Source organism: Erinaceus europaeus, chromosome 4, assembly GCF_950295315.1.
Source record: "Erinaceus europaeus chromosome 4, mEriEur2.1, whole genome shotgun sequence".
In the NCBI taxonomy this organism is placed as follows: domain Eukaryota; kingdom Metazoa; phylum Chordata; class Mammalia; order Eulipotyphla; family Erinaceidae; genus Erinaceus; species Erinaceus europaeus.
The window spans coordinates 130,196,426-130,210,609 of NC_080165.1; the positions used below are offsets into that span (position 1 = coordinate 130,196,426).

The following is a 14,184-nucleotide window of genomic DNA, read 5'->3' on the forward strand; positions in this document are numbered from 1 at the left end:
CTATTGTATTTACTGTTGACTGTAAAACATTAATCCCCCAATAAAGGGGGAGAAAAGTTTTAAAAAAATATATAGATCAACACAGATCACAAAAAAAAATAGAATAAAAAAATCAATGTTAGTTACAAGAGACCCTATGGCAATGCCCTATGCAGATTTTTCTATCCCGTTTTGTAAACATTATTTGTTCTCTTTAACAAACTAATGTACTTCTTGCTAATTTAAGCTATTTCAGAGTTCCTCTGAACCTAGAGGAACCTTGTAACTAACTAATAAAAGAAAATAGAACCTGATAGTGACAACTACACACTTTGCTGTCTTCCTAAAGGACAGTAAGCATATAAGTAACATGGGGCCCAAAAGTTCCAAACATGTCTTTGGATGATTATTTATTTGAATATGAATCCTACATGGATACTGAAGTCATGGAGAAACACAGGTGTAACCCCACATATACACACACAAATGATGAACGACTGATAGTTCTTCAAGTAGGTGTCATGCCGCGTGACTTGCTATGCTATAAGCACACATGTTCAAGTTGCACATCCAGTATTGTGGTGTCTTTCTCCCTCTGTCTTTATCTGAATGAAAAAGTTGCCCAGAGCAGTGAATTCAAGCATATGAAGTGCTTTGGTTCTGAAAAAAAAAGTGATAAATTTTTATGTTCAAAATTGAGTAGCAATGAGTCATTCTGAGTCTTAAAAATGAAATTTTAGGGAGGTATCTCACCTAGACAATGATTACAATATCTGCAGTAAAAATAGCATTACTGATGTCTGTCACTCAGGTAACTATATTCATGGATTGACATTAATGATCATTAATAATATTGATCCATTAATAGGATCACTAGAGGTGATGATATTTAAATTTAAAGCTTCATAATTATGACAGAAATTATATAAATATTGAGGTTCTTGCAAAGTTTCATAGAACTCACACCACACAGGTAGTAGGACTGACTAATAATGAAGATATGACATGTTGATAATTCTGGCTATACATCTCCCCCTGTCCTCTCAATTTCTGACTGTCTCTATCCAATAAATAACTAAAGATAATAAAAATTTTAAAGGGGGGGCTGGGTGGTAATGCAGTGGGTTAAGTGCACATGGTGCTAAATTCAAGGACGGGGTAAGGATCTCGGTTTGAGCCCCTAGTTTCTCACCTGCAGGAGGGGGTCACTTCACAAGCATTGAAGAAAGTCTGCAGGTGTCTATCTTTCTCTTCTCCTCTCTGCCTTTCCCCCACTCTCCATTTCTTTCTGTCCTATCTAACAACAATGACATCATTAACAACAATCATAATAGCCACAGCAACGGTAAACAAGGGCAAAGAAAAACAAAAGGGGGAGGGAAATAGCCTCCAGGAGCAGTGGATTTGTAGTGCAGGCACCGAGTCCCAGCAATAACCCTGGAGGCAAGAGAGAAAAAAAAGTACTTTACTTTAAAGTAATTTTTTAAAGGAAATATTTTTTACAAAACATGAAATTTCACCACCATAAACTAAGATAAAGAGCCATGCCAAAGAGTCATCTAAACTCACTGGATAAATGAGAAGCTATAGTTATGAAAATGTAGTCCTATTACTTGGTATCATGATAGTTATTAAATATTGATGATGCAATCAGTCACTACTTTTTGTGTACTTATTTTGTCTACTTCTTTCTGTCCTACTTATTCTTAACATCAGTGTGTAATATCACTCTCTTTTATTCAAGTAAGAGAACAGGCTTGAAAAGTTTACATATTCTTACCAGTAACTCTACTCAGTAGCAAGCTGAACACTTAAATTCAACCTAAATACTGAAAATGGCCAAAGAATATTGAAAAAATTATGTGAGGTTTCAGTTATATGGTTTATTGGCACCTTGTTTTCTTCACTAATTCACTTTGTTGTTACCTAGAGTTATATTATACACACATCAGTGAGAAAAAAATTCTCCCACTTAAAGAAATTCATAACTTGTAAAGTGTTGTGCAAGGAAGATGGTTCAGTAGTAAAGAGTTCAGAATTTTTATACATGAAACCCTGATTCTATATAGCACCACCTATGCCAGAGTAGTATTTTGATTTCTCTCTCTCTCTCCCTCTTTCTCTCTCTCTCTCTCTCTCTCCTCTTTCTTTCTCTAGATGAATGAATATGAAAAATAAGTTTAAGATGTTTAAGGTTGGTTGTTTCATAACCTCATTAAATTTGTACAGAACTGTCAATAAATCCAAAGATTTACTTGAGAATTTTTTTTAATCCCTTCACCAGGCACTATAGTGAAAAGAAAAATGAATGATATGAATCACCACTTTTGAGGCACTTATGATTTTCTTGACAAGGAGATACAAGCAATAACAATGCAAAATTTAAGAACCACATTTAAAAATGTTAAATAGAAGTAACACATTTTAACATAACTGCTATAGCAAAGTGTTTGACTTGGTAAAAGGGAAAAAAAATCACTTCCAATGAGGACTAAGAAAAAGAACCAAAAGGGAAAGACATGATTCTGAAGGTCTGGATGTTTCTGTAGATTTATTACTATTTATTTTTCCTTTTCCAATTCCAATAGCACATTATTAAGAAAATGTTGTGGGGGGGATAGGTGGTAGCACACTGGGTTAAGAGCATATAGTAGTGGGGCCAGGCGGTGGTATACCTGGTTGAGAGTCCATGTTACAGTGCACAAGGACCCAGGTTCAAGCCCCCTGTCCCCACCTGCAGGGGGAAAGCTTCACAAGTGGGGAAGCAGGATGCAGGTGTCTCTCTGTCTTTCTCCCTATTTCCTCCCTCTTCACAAATTCTGGATGTTTCTATCAAATAAATAAAGATTTTAAAAAGAAGAAGAAGAACATGGAGCTGGGTGGTGGCGTACATGGTTGAGCATGCATATTACAATGCTCAAGGACCTGGGTTCGAGCCTCCGGTCCCTACCTGCAGAGGGAAAGCTTTGTGAGTGATGAAGCAGTACTGCAGGGGTCTTTCTTGTTTTCTATCACCCTCTTCCCTCTTGATTTCTGCCTATCTCTATCTAATAAATAAAGATAATAAAGAAATTTTTTAAAAGCACATAGTAGGAAGAAAATGTTGATTTTGAAAATGTTTATTACCACAAGTATACTTTTCCAAGATAGGTGTGAGTATATTTCACCATCAAACAAGCTATCATCAAATTCCACCATAGGTACTTAGATAACGTTCCTCCCATTAGTAATGCTCTCTTCCCTCTGTGAGGTCCCCAAGTGTGCTGCAACAGACTATATTCTACTGAGAATTCATCCTATATTGTCCTTTGCTTTGTTTCTTAGCATGGCTAAATTCTTACAGATAAAGTTGGGGAAAACCTATTCCAGAAATAAGGATTTTTTTCATGGCCAGGAGATGCAATGAATTATAATAAATCTCTAATTTTTGGAAATAAAAATAGCAAGCAATTACTTCAAAAGGTATTAAAGATTATTAAAAAGCTAAAGTATGACAAGCTGGGTGGTGACTGGCCCAGAAGAATGTGTATGTTATCATAAATGAAGACCTGCATTCAAGCCCTCCCAGACCCCACTTACACTAAGAGAAACTTCATGAATGTCAGAACAGTGTTGTAGGTGTCTCCTCTCTGTCTTTCTTTCCCTCTCTCTCTACTTCCCCTCATATATATACTAATTGTGATTGTGTTAGAATTGTGATTGTGATAGAATGTTGTTTTAAATAGATCCATTTGTTGTTTTATAGGAAAAAGAAAAAAATCTTTAGGAGGTACTTAGGAAGAAAATTCTTGCAAAAAATCAGTAAAGGGGTAATAAAGATCTGTTTCAAAATTTTAAGAGGGAAATAGTAAGACTAAGGTACATATTCATTATGGAGGATTTACTGATTGCATGAATGTCACCTTCAGAGAATGAAAAGCCTAAACAAATACTTAGTTATTAGTTGTTCAATGTAAAGAGGAAATTCTTATTTAGGATAAAAGATAATGGACCAGTTGAGTTTGAAATAATGTTGAATCTTTCAGGTGAAAATATGAAGCAGATATTTAAAAATAGGTATTTGGTGCTTAGCATTGCAATAACTGATGAACATAGATTTTGAGGTTATATTTGAATTGGACTTTTAAGGTTTTGCAAATTAATAACAAATAAAAATAAAAGAGACAGAAAGATTGAAGAGGGGGTTATTTGAAATGCCTGCATTAGGGCCTATGAGAGAAAACAAACCCTAGATCCTACTTTCTAATGCTTAAAGCAAAAACTTGCATTTAGAAATAAAGTACATTGTTATAAAATGCAATAAAAGTGGCATGGAAAATAAGATTAGAATCTGGAGTTCATGTTTAGTATTGGTAACTCTAGGGAATATTTACGGTGAAATGCAAAAAGACAAGTCCATTGTCTTAGACATTAAAAAGTAAAGGGAGAGAACAACATTTTATGAGTCCACTAGTTGAACAAATTTGCAAGTCTTGAAGTAATAAGCAGTAATTTCAGTTTGATAAAATCAAATGAATGGTTTCCATAAATTTGCATTGCCTTTAAACCATATACATCCAGCCTAAGACTTCCAAATCTGGCTCAGTCAAATCTGTAATAATGAAAATACTTTTTCTTTGAAAAATTAGAAGTAAACTCCTTGTCATTTAAAACAGGAACAAAAGGAAAAATACTCAAATCAAAAAAAAAAAAGTTCCTAAAATTGCCCTTTTCTAATGGTGTACCACAGGGAATGGAACTAAACAAAAAGCCTGTATTTCAGACAGGAAATAAAGGTAGAAAGGAAGTTGTCTGGTAAGTGTGGATGTCACAGGAAATTCAACACAGATATGTTAACATTCATCGGAGAGAGGATAAACTATAAGTTAGTGTTTATTTTGGGACAGGAGTATAGCATTTATTTGGAAATAACATTTTTAAGGTATTCTTCACTTGAAGTGCAGAGGCAAGAGGAAATTATAGAAAACTGTGGAAATTACAGGCAGCTGCCATCTGTGGCCTTTAGTAGTCATTGTTGACTCCACTAAGGGATATCCAAATGAGAACAAAGAGAAACAGCATGCCAATTTTTCTTGTCCTTTTAAAGACAAATAGGGAGTTTGAGAGTACCACAGCTTAAGCTTATAAAACAGGCTTGCACCATATCCAAGAAACTCACAATGTAGAACAGTGAAGGTTGGCATCCCCCTAAAGGACTGGGTTCCAAAGTGGTAATTCCTCTATGGTCTAAACATTGGAACCAAGCATACCCTTGTTACAAGGTCACACCTCACTCATGTCAGACTCTACCTGTCTTATGTATGCTTTCACACACACACACACACACACACACACACACACACACACACACACACACACACACACACCTTTTAAGATGATTAATTTTCCTGATGTTCAAATACATTATGTAATTTGATGAAAGGAGTTATCATTGATGGATGAATTTTTACTTATTTGTCAGTTGATATCATTTCCATAGCTTTTACTTCAGCAAGCAACGTGATCTAAATTAAACAACCTAAAATATTAATTAACTTTTCTAAAATTCATATATGATGAGGCTTAATAAATTACCTCAATTTTTATGACCAAAAACTAATTTCTGTCTTTCTATCTCTCTTCTGTGCTCTCTATTGTAATAACTTTATTTTGAAGCTTAAATTGATCTCAAGCCTGAGAGAATGACTTAAATCAACAAAACAGGGAACGGCAGGTGCTGGAGAGGTTGTGGAGAAAAAGGAACTCTGCTAAACTGTTGGTGAGAATGCAAACTAATTGAGCCCCTTTGGAAGACTGTATAGTGAGTCCTTAAACAAATAAGATGGAATTACCTGATGATCCAACAATACTACTCTTGGGTATTTATTCATTTGACACTCAAACACTAATTAGAAGGGACACATGCACAACTATGTTCATAACTGCATAATTCACAATAGCCAAAGAGTGTTAGCAGCCTACATGTCCACCAACAGATGACTGGCTAAAGCAGCTATGAGATATATATTCCATTAAATACTACTCTGCAGTCAAAAAAAAAAAGATTTTTTTTTGTCTTTTTCAGGACAAAATGGATAGAACTGGAGGTGATAATGCTTAGCAAAAGAAGAGATGAAATACAACTACCAGATGGTTTCACTCATATGTGACATTTAGAGATGTGATTCACATGAACTTGCAACACGGAAAAAAAATAACAGAAGCAAACTGTTTCTAAAACTTGGAAAAACGATGGAGGTGGGGTGGCAGGTGGTGGTACATCTATTTAAGCACACATATTACACTGCACAAGGATGCAGGTTCAACTCCCTGGTCCCCACCTGCAGGAAGAAAGCTTCACATGTCACGAAGCAGGTCTGCAGGTGTCTCTTTGCCTTTCTCCCTCTATGTTATATATCTCTTCTCAATTCCTCTCTGTCTCTACCCAATAATTAAAAATAAAAGAAAGAGAGAACTATGGGAGGTGGGAAGGTGTGGATACAGAATTTTGGTGGTTTATGGTTTGTAAAAATTATACATGGTAATTTTACAATCTTTTAACACACTATTAGTAACAAAAATTTTAAAATACATAATATAAAAAATAGAATTATATCTAAATTCATGAATATGGGACTACAGAATAAACACTATCAATAAAGGAAAAAAATAGAACCAGCTAGTGAAACAGAAAATAGGTTTATTTTACTTAGTTATTAGATAGAGACAGAAAGAAATCAAGGTAAATGGGGTAGGTGGGGAGGGTGAGAAAGAGAGAGAGACCTGTAGTATTGCTTCACTGCTCGAGAAGCTTTCCCCTGCAGGTGGGGGCCATTGTCTTGAACCCCAGTCCTTACACATTGTAACATGTACATTTAATCAGGTATCCCTTTAATGGACAGTTTCTCAATAGCTAAAATGGAAACCAGAAGTTTTAATAATATGGACTATATCCAGAACATCATATCTCTTTGAGAATAGCTCCTTAATTTCATAAGTATTACTAAGAAGGTATTATTTATATGCCTATACTTAGCCTCTAAACACAGTGTTATATTTCTTTTTTTTTAATTTTTATTTTATTTATTTAGTCCCTTTTGTTGCCCTTGTTGTTTTATTGTTGTAGTTATTATTGATGTCGTTGTTGTTGGATAGGACAGAGAGAAATGGAGAGAGGAGGGGAAGACAGAGAGGGGGAGAGAAAGACAGACACCTGCAGACCTGCTTCACCGCCTGTGAAGGGACCTGCCTGCAGGTGGGGAGCCGGGGGCTCGAACCGGGATCCTGACGCCGGTCCTTGAGCTTAGCACCACCTGCGCTTAACCCGCTGCGCTACAGCGCGACTCCCACAGTGTTATATTTCTAACAGCAAATAAGTCTGAACATAATTTTTTAAGAAATGAAAGACAGGAGTCTGGCGGTAGCGCAGCGGGTTAAACGTATGTGGCACAAAGCACAAGGACTGGCATAAGGATCCTGGTTGGACCCCCTGGCTCCCCACCTGCAGGGGAGTCACTTCACAGGCGGTGAAGCAGGTCTGCAGGTGTCTGTCTTTCTCTCCCCTTGTCTTCCCCTCCCCTCTCCATTTCTCTCGTCCTATCCAACAATGACATCATTTACAACAACAATAAAAAACAACAATAAAACAAGGGTAACAAAAGGGAATAAATAAATAAATATTAAAAAAAAGAAATGAAAGACAACTGCCATATGGGTTCATTCATAGGTGAGATATAAGTAAGTGAGCCAAATGAACTTGAAAATCACCATCAAACTTACTTTTCGATTCTATGAAAACTATGGTGGCAATGAGGGAAGCCAGAGTACAGAAGAGGAATAGACGACACAAAAATTTTAATGGCAAATATTTCTATTTTATTTGATAAGACAGTGAGCAAGTGAGATGGAAGGGGAGGCCAAAAGAAGGAAAGACAGGAAGAAAGAAAAAGAAAGACATCTGCAGAATTGCTTCACCACTTGTGAAGTTTCCTCCCTAGAGATGGGGGCCAGGAGCTTGAACCCAGTTTCTTGTGCATTGGATATGTCACTCACTGCCTACAAAAAAAGTTTCTCAAAGAAATACTGGGTAGCATGGAGAATACCAACATACTTATAAAGATTCTCTTGATATCTTACATATAAATGTTACATTTCTTTCTTTTTTTAATTCTTTATTGGGAGATTAATGTTTCACATTCGACAGTAAATACAATAGTTTGTACATGTATAATATTTCCCAGTTTCCCAAATAACAATACAACCCCCACTAGGTCCTCTGTCATCCTTTTGGACCTGTATTCTCCAACCCCCCTCCCTCACACCCCAGTGTCTTTTATTTTGGTGCAATACACCAATTCCAGTTCAGGTTCTACTTATGTTTTCTCTTCAGATCCTGTTTTTCAACTTCTGCCTGAGAGTGAGATCATCCCATATTCATCCTTCTGTTTCTGACTTATTTCACTTACCATGCATTTTTCAAGCTCCATCCAATATCAGCTGAAAATGGTGAAGTCACCATTTTTAATAGCTAAGTAGTATTTTATTGTGTATATAGACCACAACTTGCTCAGCCCACTCATCTGTTGTTGGACACTTGGGGTGCTTCCAGGTTTTGGCTATTACCAATTGTGCTGCCAAAAACATATGTGTACACAGATCTTTTTGGATGGGTGTGTTAGGTTCCTTAGCTATATCCCCAGGAGAGGAACTGTAGGATCATAGGGTAGGTCCATTTATAGCCTTCTGAGAGTTCTCCAGACTGCTCTCCACAGAGTCTGGGCTAATTGACATTCCCACCTGCAGTGTAGGAGGGTTCCTTTGACTCCACACCCTCTCCAGCATTTACTGCTGTTACCTTTTCTGATGTATGACATTCTCACAGGAGTGAAATAATATCTCACTGTTGCCTTTATTTGCATTTCTCTGACAATCAAAGACTTGAAGCTTTTTTTTTTTCATGTGTTTCTTGGCCTTTTGGATCTCTTCTGTAGTGAATATTCTGTCCAGGTCCTCTCCCCATTTTTGGATGGGGTTATTTGTTTTCTTGTGCTTGAGTTTGGCAAGTTCTTTATATATTCTGGTTATTAGCCTCTTGTCTGATGTATGGCATGTAAAGATCTTCTCCCATTCTGTGAGTGGTCTCTTGGTTTGGGTAGTGGTTTCTTTTGCTGTGCAGAAGCTTTTTAATTTGATGTAGTCCTATAAGTTTATGCTTGTCTTAGTCTTCTTTGTAATTGGATTCATTTCATTGAAGATATCTTTAAAATTAATGTAGAAAAGACTTCTACCAATATTTTCCTCTAAGTGTCTGATAGTTTGTGGTCTAACATCCAAGTCCTTGATTCACTTGGATGTAGGTTCTGAGTCAATTATTCACCATATTCTCATCAGGAGAACAATGTGGAAAGGCTCCTACTATACAGCCCCATTGCTAGACCACCAGGGTGTATAGATCTTCTCCTGAGTTTCCTGGTCAGTTATCTGTGTTGCACCCCCTACCAATGTCAGCACAGGCTTCCTCCCTGTTGCTCCATTCTCTGAGGCGGTAGCAAATGGAGACTCACAATTGCATTTGGTGAGTCTTAGGGGAGTCATCTCCTCCCTTCAATAGTCTTTTTGTTGGTAAAACTGGAGGTGGCTCCTCAACTAGCAAACTGCCAGACTGTTACCAGCTGCTGGGGAGTAGATATGGGGTTTAGCCCCAGGAATCTCTCCTTTGGCTCCTCTCTGTCCATGATCCATACGTGTTTTCACTCACTGGTGACTTGATGGGTTCCCAAAGTAGTCCCAGTCTCATCTTATTGCAGTCTCGGGTGATCTTTGATATTCCTTGTTATTTAGAAAAGTTTCTCAAGTGGGTAGAGCTGGAGGTCTGGGCAGAGTTGTGGTCTCTGGATGCTCTGGTGATTTGGTGGGTTCCCAGAGTAGTTCTAGTGCTGTCTAGTTGTGGTCCCATGTGGTCTCCTTTGATATTCCTAGTTGTGCAGGGAGAGGAAGGTGCAAATTTCTATACATTATGTTTCACATAAAGCTATTATCCTCAGAGACTTATGAGGGTCTTATTGTTCTGTCTCTCTCTCTTTCCTTTTTGGTAGAATTTCTTCAAGGGTAGAATTTCTATAGCACTGGACAAGAACTGGAGGCAAAAGCATTGGGTTACTCTTGTGTTAGCATTTCTGCTTAAAAAGTAGGTCTCTGACATATGATGTTAGGAGTGGCTTAGAGGGGAAGAGAGGATTGAATCAGGAAAAAAGGGGCAACTACGTATAAATGTGGAAAAGATAGTTGTAGAGATGATCGTTGGCCCATGTCTACAACCTTAGGGGAACTATGGTGGATTGCCATGGGGAGAATGAAGATTTAGAACTCTGGTGTTGGGAATGGTATGGATTCAAACCCCTGTTGACATGTGATCCTGTAATATAAAATTTTTTTTAAAAAATAAAATAAGAGTGAAAATAAAGTAGGTCCCTGTAGTGGGGGTTGAATTGTTATGTGGAAAACTAAGAAATGTTACACATGAACAAATTACTGTACTCCACTGTCGACTGTAAATCATTAATCCCCCAGTAAAGAAAAAAAAAAAAAAGAGCCTTGGAACACTAACTAGAGTATAGTATGGCAGCCCCTAATCTTGATTTGTCTCTCTTCTGGTGAAATCTATGGCCTGCAAACAAGGTGGGCTGGAGTGACTGGGGCCCTGCTTGGTGACTGCCTAATAGACCTAAATAAGGCCTCATTACAAATAGAAATTAAGAGTGGAAGAAACAGGAGAATCCACATGATGCTCCCAGCATGAAATAAACCAAACTTTCTACCCTGCACACAACCTCACTCTGGGTCTCATCTATTTCTTGACTACGCTAGAGCTTTAACACTTAAGAGCCCCATAGCACCCAAGAGTTTTTAACACTTGGTAGCTGCACCACGGTTTTTTCTGTAAAAGCACAATACAAATGTGATGCTAAAAACTCAGAGACATGGGGAGTTGGGCGATGGCGCAGCGGGTTAAGCGCAAGTGGCCAAAGCACAAGGACCAGCGTAAAGATCCCGGTTCAAGCCCCCGGCTCCCCACCTGTAGAGGAATCGCTTCACAGGCGGTGAAGCAGGTCTTCAGGTGTCTGTCTTTCTCTCCCCCACCCCCTCTGTCTTCCCCTCCTCTCTTCATTTCTCTCTGTCCTATCCAATAACAACAATAACTACAACAATCAAACAACAAGGGCAACAAAAGGAAATAAACAAATATTAAAAAAAAACTCAGACATGATGGGACAAGCTAAATATTACTCAAGTGAAAGAAATAGAGCTATTAATTCCAATTCTCCAGATAGTAACTCACACATTCAACTGCAAAAGAATTAATAAAATAGAAAAATATTTCCAAACACTACTATCATAATATCACAGTTTTAAAGTGTAGAAGGAACAATATCTCATGAAAATTAGGTTATTTATTTTTAAAAAGAACAATAGACACTTATGCACACAAACACACCCAGTTACAGACAAATACCTATGCTCTATACACAATGATTGCCAATATTTTCACAGTTATTCATGGGTCAATGAAAAATTCTTCAAAGCTAACATAGATTCTTGAAACCATTTAATAATTACTCTTTTAATATGTCTGCTTATCCTCACCATCTTAGATACTGTAATACAGTCTTTAAGTCAAGTGTTTGCTAAGATGTGTTAAGATATTGTTTATATTTTCTCCATGTTATGAGACGTGATGTAGTTATGATACACTGCAAATGTGGTTGTTTCTGCTGAGTTGTCATCCATATTATACTTAATTTTTCTCTCTCCAATACATATTTCACCCTATTTAACCCAACGTTCTCTTTTATTGACAAAAATGGTATAAGCAAAATATCATTTGGCTATACATTTGTATATCATGGGCATTTCTAAAAAGCACAGGCCCTAATTTTCTTTAAAATACTAAAGTAATATAAAAAGGTAGGAGACATATTGATCATAAGGGCACTACTTGGAATAGAAAAACAAATATGCATTTCTGTCTTTGAGTAACTTACAGAATGTGCTGGCACATAGTAGCACATAAAATTTGCTTAATTTAGCACTCTATAGCTTCTCTTTAAAATGTGGCTTTTATCATCTTAGTTTCATCCCAGAACCCAGTTCTTGTGTGGCAGTACTCAAGTACATATAACTACCACAACATTAGAAAGGATTGACTCTTTTTATTTTGTCCCAGTCTCTGCTCTTCATAAGAGTTAGCTACACAGTGAGACCAGGTGTTAGTTGTATCATTGGTACAAAGCGCACATCTCTCTATCAAAGGCAGGAAAATATAATAGTGACTGACTTTTCTTAAGCTTGGCCCAAGTTAGTTATCTTATATTCCAGTTTAAAGGATAAACAGACAAGCCAAGAGAACATTGTAATATTAAGCAATATGAGCATTCACAGAAATAAACAGCATACTATATAAATGAGGTTTCTCAGCTGAACACAGTCCTATCTTATAATCTAGATCAGTGCCAGCAATGCTATGAATTCTACTAACCTGTTTTCTGGCCATGGCTGTAGTGCAGGCTAATCTGTGACCTTTTTCTGGTACAACTTAATGAAACAAAGACTTGTTTTGTCTCACACAAGGACTGAATATTTTAATAGTCATGAATTTGCTCCTCACAGGTGCTAGTTTCAGTCTCAGTGGTGTATGTCATATTCTGGCAGGAGGCACTGCGTGAAAGTTTTCAGGGCTGAAAATACAGCCTAGAAAAACATGCACACAATGTGCTGTTGCATATTTGAATTTCTTCTCCTCCTCCTCCTCCTCCTCCTCCTCCTCCTCCACCTCCTCCATCTCCTCCTTTTTTTTTTTTATTGTTGTTGTAGTTATTATTGTTGTTGTTATTGATGTCATTGTTGTTGGATAGGACAGAGAGAAATGGAGAGAGAAGGGGAAGACAGAGAGGGGGAGAGAAAGACACCTGCAGGCCTGCTTCACCACCTGTGAAGCAACTCCCTTGTAGGTGGAGAGTCGGGGGCTCGAACTGGGATCCTTAAGGAGGTCCTTGCACTTTGTGCCACATGTGATTAACCTGCTGAACTACCGCCCGACTCCCTCCTTCTTCTTCTTCTAATGGAAAGAATTCTAACATTTCTACTACATTCCCAGAAGGAAACCCTTTCTTTCTTTCTTTCTTTCTTTCTTTCTTTCTTTCTTTCTTTCTTTCTTTCTTTCTTTCTCTCTTTCTCTCTCTCTCTCTCTCTCTCTCTCTCTCTTTCTCTCTTTCTTTCTTTCTTTCTTTCTTTCTTTCTTTCTTTCTTTCTTTCTTTCTTCCTTTCTACTAACAGATATGGAATGGCAAACATGCAGGGGAACTAATTGTATCAACCTGCCAATTTCAGAACCATGATAATTTGTAGTTTCCCTGGATAGTGAGGTGGGACTAACTAGTTTGACAAAAAAAAATTGAGACACTCTTATAGTAATTCCTCTCACAATACAGCATTATACAACTAGAAAGAAATAAAAACATTCTGCGGAATACATCAAATATTAGGCCACAAAACAAGTTTTAACAAATGCTCTAAGATTGAAGTCATACTAACTATCTTTGCCACTATAATGGATTAAACCTAGAAATCTACAGTAGAAGAAATACTTTTTTTAAAAAAAAAAAAAAGTGCTCTGAAAGAGCAAATGATTCAAAAATGATAACAAAGGAAGGACATTAGAAAATGACTTAAAAGATATGGAAACAGAATCAGTGCACAACAAAACTTAAAGAGAGGAAAACTCTCTTTGGATTTTTCATTTTGTCCATGTGCTTCAAGGAAGTAGGGGTACAGAGTTTTTGCTGTTAAGAAAAAATGTACCAAAAATATGTGTTTGTATAGTTCTGTTATCTGAGGTACAAATGAATATATAGGCTACTAGAACAAAGCTTAGGCCTTTCAAATCAAAGGTTACTTTTTAAACTCAACCTGTGATTATGATTTATATAAACTATTAAAATATTAGCTGTCTAAAATGTATTTATTAAATATATCCCCGTGAAGTAAGTCCATCTCCCCCTGTAATTCCCTATTTGGTAATTTTAGATATTTTATTCAACTCTATTCTAAGACATATAAATTTAATAAGATATACAGATAAATGTTTCTTGGATCACTCCTAGACTATCCTAAATTTCTACTTCAGTACAGTGTACGCTCAGCAGTTTCAACTTTCTAATTCCTAAAATG

At 36.9% G+C, this 14,184-nt stretch overlaps 1 long non-coding RNA gene across 1 annotated transcript in view; it reads right to left on the reverse strand.

Annotated features, from left to right (window-relative positions):
• Window positions 1–378: 378 nt before the first annotated feature.
• LOC132538323 (uncharacterized) overlaps window positions 379–14,184 on the reverse strand; it is an 83,520-nt gene continuing 69,714 nt past the window's right edge. The window contains exons 3-4 of the long non-coding RNA XR_009549719.1: window positions 2,967–3,026; window positions 379–639 (exon numbers count right to left, since the gene is read on the reverse strand). This is a non-coding gene — a long non-coding RNA (uncharacterized LOC132538323). The remainder of the gene's footprint in view (window positions 640–2,966; window positions 3,027–14,184) is intronic.